We start from the raw sequence: 8,915 nt of genomic DNA on the forward strand, positions 1-8,915 counted from the left end.
TGGGAGGAAACGGGATAACCCCGAGGAAACCCACGCACACGGTGTTTGTCCACCACAAAGTTCACTTGGCGGGGACAGTGATCGAACCCGAGACCCCAAGTACCATAGGTGCACGCTCTACCACTGAGCCACCGCGGCCCCCGTTAGTTAGATCAAGTAAAGATAGTTGTTTACTTATCTACAGATATCTTTATCTCCAGTTTAAGTTAAGAATGAAATTATATGGATAGCAATGGGCAATGTGACAATATTATCATTTCTTCGAAAGTAAATTGTAATGTTTTATGAACTTGATAGGTGAAAAGTTACACGTTTACTCGACACAATATGAACTCGAGTTGAGTTTTTTTCCTACACTAGCATAGCTGAAACAAAAGTTTTTATCTTTCATACACAATGCCCACATGTGTCCTTTTCCACTGGAAACTGTGGGGTGAAATAGACATGAGGTTAGTACGCAATAAAAAGCATCACTCAACATTTCCCACACACAAATTGCAAGTTATTAGAAGCACAAACACAGTATTCATGATACCAAATACCACATTCTTGGCAGTGTATGCAATCGAAAAATTCGCTTGAAGTCGCACTGGTTCAGTATGAAGTATTTTCTGTAAGGATTCATAGTGAAATGACTTTCTCGAAATTTTCCTTCTCAATTTCATAATGTTATTGTCTGGACGTTCAGACTGAAGAAACATCCTAGAGTTTGTTCATCTCAATTTCGCAATATGGACGGGAGACATCAAAATCTCAGGTCTTTTCCTTGCTCTCTTTCTCTTCTTCACTGGTGATCTCTTGCGAGGTGAAGATAGAATCTCTCGTGGTCGAGCTCCTGAGCAACACTTAATACTTCTTGACACTCATACAACTCCGCAGCACTCAGGCGCATCCGTTGACTGAATTGTAACAAGTTTATCATCGGATATGGCAAATCTGTTTAGTGGAAATCCGTTAGCAGCTGTCCTAGTCTTTCACCATACTTCATTTAATAGGTGACCAAACTGAATTTAGTTAATAATCTATCTCAATTTGACAAAAGCCACTTGTTGTATACTTGCTTAAAGAATACACTCAAAGTTTGGAAGAAAGCTTTGTCCAAAGGTTGCAATACGTGAGTCGAGTAACTAGGAATTCACAACTCTATAATTTCTTCTTGAGTTCAGTATCCAAACACTTCTAATGACTTCGAATGAGCTGAATGGCCGCTCATGACAAGTAAGCAATGTCCCTGTGGCTTTAGTTGAGCGAAGTGTTCCAGCCAATTCAAAAATTTTGCCTCATTAACGTAACAGGAATCAGTCCTAATCACGTGCGAATCTGATGGTAAACCATCACGAAATTCACTCCTCAACCCTTTTCCTTTCGAATATAACAAATGGGGGAAGGAAGATGTCCACAGAATTGCAGCAAGCAAACACCGTTACGTTCCCACATCCTTACCCGTCCCTTATCCCGGTCTAAGCCTTAGATTAAAGGCCTAAATAAACTTAGTTCAATTCCATTTATTCTATAAATCGTGTTATGTAATCATATATACAACAATGATAAATTACACATCAGTATTGAACGTACATACAAATGAAGTACAAGTGCTCACTGCACCCCATTTTACACTTTTTGATTCGTTACCACTTTCTTACTATCCCATGCCGTATTAGAAGGCAACACATGTGATAACATTTTTACAAATAAAGGCGAAAAACGTTTAGAAAACAAACTTTTAACACATTATTTTAAACCACGGAAACTCCTGAGAGAATCGTCAAAAATAGTACCTAAGCAGTCACATGAAACGATGTCATCAATATGGCGGCCATACGAATACATTCATTTATGCGTATACGAAATATCTCATCAGAGATCTGATATACAAACATCGTTCTAGTACCAAGTTAAAGTACATGATACAAATGATTTCTGTTAACATCGTTTATATGTGTTACCACCATTTTAAATATGCCGGGTATTATCTTCAGCAATTAGATTACGCTAAACATGTGCAAATACTTTTAAAGACGAAAAATAGAAATGGGTAGGGGCATAACATGACATTATCAATGCCTTGTTTGGCGGAGCCTGTCCATCAAATAGACCGAACGGCCGCGGGCTCGCCCTCCACGCATGCAAGTAAATGTGGATATATTAGACCACTCCATCTTGATGTTCCAGAAACTGTAAATGCCGAAAAAGTGGACTCCACTGCATAAAATATGTGGGAGAATCATGCACAAATAAACTAGTATTAAATTCATTAGAATACGACGATTATATTTGTGAAAATTTTGAAGAAACTTCAAAACCATCTACTAAACGATTCAGAAACAATGAATGAAACAGTTAAAAGGCAATTGTAGAAGTTAGATTAAGTAGTTTCTCTTTGCAGTAAATGGTTTCAAAATTTTGATTAAATATTATGTGTTATGTTGCTAAACAAAATTCTAAATATGTGTAATTTTATAACAGAAAAATGTTTAATATTTACTATTTTAAATAATAATTTTGTTTGATAATATCATAATGTAAAATGCAGACTTTTTTTCATTACAAAGTCAAGTGAATTACCGATATCATTGTTGCTTTAAAATACTAAAACTATTTCGTATATATGCATATGGTAGTTTCATAATCTGATTTGAAACAAATAAAATTAAACGGAGTAAATTAATTTTTAAGATAATACCCGGCATATTTTAAAATGGTGGTAACATATAAAAACGATATTAACTGAAATCATTTGAATCATGTATCTTTCACTTGGCACCAGAGCGACGTTCATATCTCAGTTCTGTGATGAGACAATTCATATAAGCATAAATGAATGTATTCGCATGTCCGCCATATTGATGACGTCATTTCAGATGGTTGCTCATGTGCTACTTTTGACGATTCTCTCAGAAGCCTTCGTGGTTTAAAAGATGTGTTAAAAGTTTGTTTTCCAAGCGTTTTTCCGCCTATAATTGTAAAAATATTCTCACATGTTTATTGTAATCTAAGTGCTGAAAATTCAATACCTTGCGCTACAGAAAATGGAGTAGTTCGCTTAATTGTTAAGATACAGAAATCAAATTGGTATCTTTAGAAAGGTGAGACTCCACTCTATAACATTTACTTCGAGGTGTTTTTCCGTATATCTGATAGTTTTATAGTAATCTACTTTAAAACAGATAAAATGAAACGGAGAAAATTATTTTTTAAAAATAATAACCGCCATTTTTAAAAATGGCGGCAATATGTAAGAACGATATTAGTTGAAATCACTTATACAATGTTTTATCTTTAATTTGGCACTAGAACGAGGTTTGTATCTCAATTCTGTGATGGGATATTACCGCATAAGCATATGTAGTCGTAGATGTGTGGCGGTTGCCCACGTAGGATTTTTTTTTTTTTTTGGTGGAGTATCAGGGGAGTCCATAGAATGTGTTAAAATGAAAATATGGTTTCTGATATTTTTTCCGTCTCCAACTAATTTGCCTATACTAGATATGTTTATTAAATTCAGAGCTACTTATGGGTAAATGCATGGTGTCAGCGTCCGGATTTCGATTCCAATTAGTTGACATACGACACTATTTTAAAGTTAGTCGCTACAAAGTAGAGACGGTAATAAATAAATAAAGTGATTTCTTGCAATCGATTAAGAGTCTCGAAAGTAAATTTCATTTCCAACTTTAAGTTTCTACTAAAACCAGAAATGGCAGAAATCCACTATGGCTTCCGGTTTCAATGTTGATCTACATAGGGCAAAAACACTGAAAGGTAATGAGAAGAGATTTTTATGGAATCGATTTAGTGTTCTCAGAATAGTCACCACCTTCTTTATTAACCAGCTTTTTAAAGTGAAGTAGTGTAAATCAACCACTTCCGGTTTAAACGTTAATTGTAATAGAGTGAAGACGGTAACAGTTAGCTACAAGCAGTTTTCTGTAATTAAGTAAGCTTCCGAAGAATACATTAAATCTCCACCCTAATCTCTGTACTAAAACTGCTACAGAGGGAAAAAGGGCTCGCGAGTTTTTCCTTCCCCATTTTAAACCGGTACATAAAAAAGCGATTTTCTCCGTGTTTGCCTGCGCCGATTTTGAAAATTTCCTTACAAACCGATTTCTCTCGCCGAGTACTACAAGAATTAGTTAAAAATTCCCAGGCCCTTTTTTTCTTATCCATTTTGAACCGGAACATGAAAATGCGATTTTCTTCATGTTTGTCTGTGCCGAGTTTGAAAATCCCTTTACTAATCGATTTCTCTCGCCGAGTACTACAAGAATTAGTTAAAAATTTGAAGGGCCTTTTTTTTTTATCCATTTTGAACCGGAACATGAAAATGCGATTTTCTCCATGATTGCCTGCGCCGAGTTTGAAAATTCCTACAAAAATCAGTTAAAATCTCGCGGGCACTTTTTTCTTCCCCCCAAACGAATAGAGATACACAAATCCATTTCTTGTTATTTATTTGCGTTATTGCTCTGCAGTGATCAACATTAAAACCTCAAATGTATTGATTTTTGCCACTTCCGGTTTAAATCTGACCTAAACGAACTTGATTTCTGACTTTTGCTTGTCTGTCTTGGCCACAAACATTGGTCATCCCTCAAGTGGTTGTTGAATTCTCTTTTTTATCTCCCTGACAGACTGGCCGACACATAGATAGACTAAATATATAAGAACGTTTGGTAAACTTAACTTGTTACTAATAGTGTTTCCGTTAATTTCAACGTTTATTCCATAAAGACGTATTTGCACTATTCTGTTCGTCCACCTGTTCTTGGGTATAATGACAAGAACGATACAGTATAGTTATAAATGGTTTCCTGATGTTGATTAAACGTCCCGAGAGTATGATTTTTATCCTTCCTTATTCCTATATAATATACTCATTTCGAAACCTAGAACCGAATTCTATGTTCGGAAACCTATACTTGCAGTAGTACAAATGTAGATCATGCACAGGCTTCCCACTGTTTTCAACAAACCTTCACCTACATTACATGTATCTGGAACACTCAGTGCATAAAGAACCAACGTCTACTTTGGTGTCGTTTTCGACATATTTTTATATATAGCTGAAGCTCCTTTCAGTGCTTAAAGGATTCATGTCCAGATATTAACTCTTATAATGTAAAAAAATGTTCACTTTTCTATTTATTTAAATTGGAAGTACTAACTTTTTCTCCTTTCCCTAACAACTGTGGTAAATGGACTTGACTTCTTTGCCCTCTGAATATCCTAACTTTACCGTTGAAAAATATTTTCCATTCGGATTGTGAAAAATTAAGTTGTAAATATGGCTTTATAAAAATTTGTAAGTGCTACATTTTAAGCATATATATATATATATATATATATATATATATATATATATATATATATATATATATATACTAGATGAATTGGCGTTTCTTAGTAATTCTACCAGTAATTCTACCTTCCCAAATGTTTCATCAGTCATGAAAGAGGAGATATTATTATTATTATTATTTTTTACATTCTCTACTTGGCACCGTACTGTAAAATACTTCACACAAATTATTTTAAGAGTTATTAAAAAGAAAACTTCTTATTTAACGTTCTACTACACAAAAGCAACGAAAAATTCGAAATCATTTTCAACAAAGGAAAAATCATTTAATATTTGAGCCAAATATAATATATCCATAACAATGACATTAACATAAAAGCGAAACTAAAAATAATCCCTAGAAAAAAAATTAAATAAGGAATCCAAACTCTGTCTTAAATTACAGATATCTCGTAATCTCGAAGATGGACCAAGATGGACGTAAATTACAAATACAGAAACATAATGATCTTGAACACAGCTACCTGGTTGAACTTAACAAGAGTACTATGAACGATCTCAATATAGGAGAGGACGATGTCCTTCTTATTAAAGGACCAAAGAAGACAAACACAGTCTGCTTAGCACGAGAGAACAAAGAAGTCTCTAAGGACACCATATGGATGAACAGAATAACTATTGATAACTTAAGGTCTAATGAGAATGGCACAGTAATCATTTCAAAACTGGAAACAATTCCAACATGTACAATGTTATTCGTCTCCCTATTTGATGACGCTTTACCTCAAGGAGTACGTTGTCTTGATGAGACAATGAAACGTGATTGGATTGATAAATACATTAAAAACTATTTCAAGGACAAAAAGATTCCAGTTCATATTCTAAACACTTTTCTAGTGAAACGGGACTCTTCTTATGCCGAATTCAAAATTGTAAAACTGACACCAGGATCTCATGGTATTGTCGACTCTACAACACAGTTTGTTCTTTCCAATATCCCTTTCAAAAGAGTGGACCAAATGTCTTATTTGAGGGCAATAGGTTATGATGATATAGGTGGCTACAAAAAGCAAGTACGTAAGATAAGAGAAGTAATAGAATTGCCACTTACTCAACCGGAATTATTCATGAAGGTAGGCATAAAGCCTCCACGTGGAGTTTTGTTACACGGACCACCCGGAACTGGCAAAACTTTGATTGGAAAAGCAGTTGCTAATGAATCAGGTGCTACTTTTATCTGCATCAACGGACCAGAAGTACTTAGTCCATTTTTTGGTGAGTCTGCAGCCAATCTACGTAGGATCTTCCAAAAGGCTACAGAAATGGCGCCATCTATAATATTTTTTGATGAATTTGATGCCATTGCAGTAAGCAGAGACAAGATCGAATTATCAGCTATAAAAAGAGTGGTTGCACAGTTGTTAACTTTAATGGATGGAATGTTACCCAACTTGAGGGTTGTGGTAATTGCTGCGACGAATATACTTCAAGACATAGATCCCGCTTTGCGAAGAGGAGGTCGATTTGACCGAGAAATAAAAATTGGTGTTCCAACCATCAGTGAACGGCAAGAAATTCTTGAAAAACTTACAAAAGGAATGATGTTAGATGCAAACGTAAAGTTAAATAAGATTGCTGAAGATACTCATGGCTTTGTAGGAGCTGATTTGGCTCTTCTTTGTAGAGAAGCTGCCCTTCACAAGATACGAAAAGAAGTTGACTCAAAAAATCTAGACACTGCTGCTAATAAGCTGAAGGATTTTACTCTCACCATTAGAGATTTTCAATTTGCAATGCGGAAAGTAGGACCTTGTGTTTTGAGAGAAAATAAGATCAAAATACCTGAAGTCACCTGGAAAGATATCGGAGGTCTTGAAACAGTCAAAATGGAACTACAAGAGCTTATTACGTTTCCCATTAAGTATCCCGGAAAATTTGTAAAATATGGCCTGAAACCACCAAAAGGTGTGCTCCTTTTTGGTCCCCCTGGATGTGGTAAGACAATGTTAGCACAAGCTGTAGCTAATGAATGCAAAGCCAATTTTATTTGCGTTAAAGGCCCAGAAATGTTGAGCAAATGGTATGGAGAGTCAAGTGCTAACATTAGGAAATTATTCGATAAGGCTAGGTCTGCATCACCTTGTGTTATTTTCTTCGACGAACTGGATTCTATCACAAAACACAGAGGAAAGTTCAGTCCAGATGATAGAGTCACTAATCAGATTCTAACTGAAATGGATGGAATGACAAAAAATACAGGTGTTTTTGTTATTGGGGCTACTAATCGTCCTGATACCATTGATGCAGCCATTCTCCGTCCTGGAAGATTGGATCAAATTATATATATTCCGATACCTGATTTAGAAGCCAGGTTCTCAATTCTCCAAGCCAACTTGCGTAGGTCTCCACTTGCCAAGGATGTTGATTTAAGGAATATTGCCGAAAGAACGAATGGGTTCTCCGGAGCTGATCTCACAAATGTATGTCAGAGAGCTTGCAAGTTGGCGATCCGTGAGAATATTAAGTATGAAGAAAGTGGTGACCATAATGACAAAAGCCCGGAGGCCTTAATACAAAGAAAACACTTTGAGACGGCTCTGGAAGAAGCGAGACGATCCGTTTCAGATGCAGACATCAAGAAATACGAGAAATTTGCTGAATATTTCTGTAAAGGTCGAAAACCGACGTCAAATATTTCGGGAAGTGATCATTCATTTTACACGTAAGTTCATTCTGTACCGGATAAATCCAATCAATGTTAGTGCGGTTTCAGTTGGACTTTTAAGTTCGGAAATGAATTTAAGCACGTTTATGACAACATAAAATAAGACATGCTGTACTTACTCGGAGATAATGGAATGAAATTCCAGACTATCACTTAAAATTGCTGATGAAATAAACTCAGAGTTTTGGATCGTAAAATATTTATTTTCTTGTACCTTATTACGAGTTTCATATCAAGTGCAGTAATAACTCATAGAGACTGGCGCAAGGACAATTCACAACAGCAATCCCCGACTTACGTAACAAAGCTCCAAAATTAGAATATAGCTGCATTTCAAATATTAATTTAATATAATTATAGAGAACCTATATGAAAATGAAGTGAAACCTTCCAGTTTAAGACGCTACATCTTCTATCCTTTTAACCAATATGTAAAAATGAAACTCATCTCATCTGTCATCGAATCACAAGTAAAAAAATAAATGTGACTGTCTCTGTGACTTCATCACGCTTAAATTACTCGACCGATATTGATTAAATTTTCAATATGGTTGAGATTCGGACCTGGGGTGAATTTTTATTATATTACTTTGGCGGTAAAACTTAGGGGAGGAGGAGGAGAGGGGACAGATATAAGAAAAAAACAAATAAAACTTAATAACTCTTGAACCACCAGACCGATCTTAATGAACTGTTCAACATATTTGAGGTTCGGGCTTTCGATAATTTTTATCATTTAAATTTAATGGTGCAACGTAGGGTTGAGAAGGGGCAGGCAGAGATATATGTAAAAAATTAAAATGAAAGTGACTGTCTTTGTGACATCACTCTTGAACCACTTGAAAGATCTCGATCAAATTTTCAACATAGATGAGGTTCGCGCCTGGG

General features: G+C 35.5%; 1 pseudogene; it reads left to right on the forward strand.

Moving 5' to 3' along the window:
- Positions 1-5,639: 5,639 nt before the first annotated feature.
- LOC145671490 (transitional endoplasmic reticulum ATPase pseudogene) lies at positions 5,640-8,224 on the forward strand (annotated as a pseudogene).
- Positions 8,225-8,915: the final 691 nt, after the last annotated feature.

Source organism: Thermobia domestica, chromosome 2, assembly GCF_964235325.1.
Source record: "Thermobia domestica chromosome 2, izTheDome1.hap1.1, whole genome shotgun sequence".
Lineage (NCBI taxonomy): Eukaryota > Metazoa > Arthropoda > Insecta > Zygentoma > Lepismatidae > Thermobia > Thermobia domestica.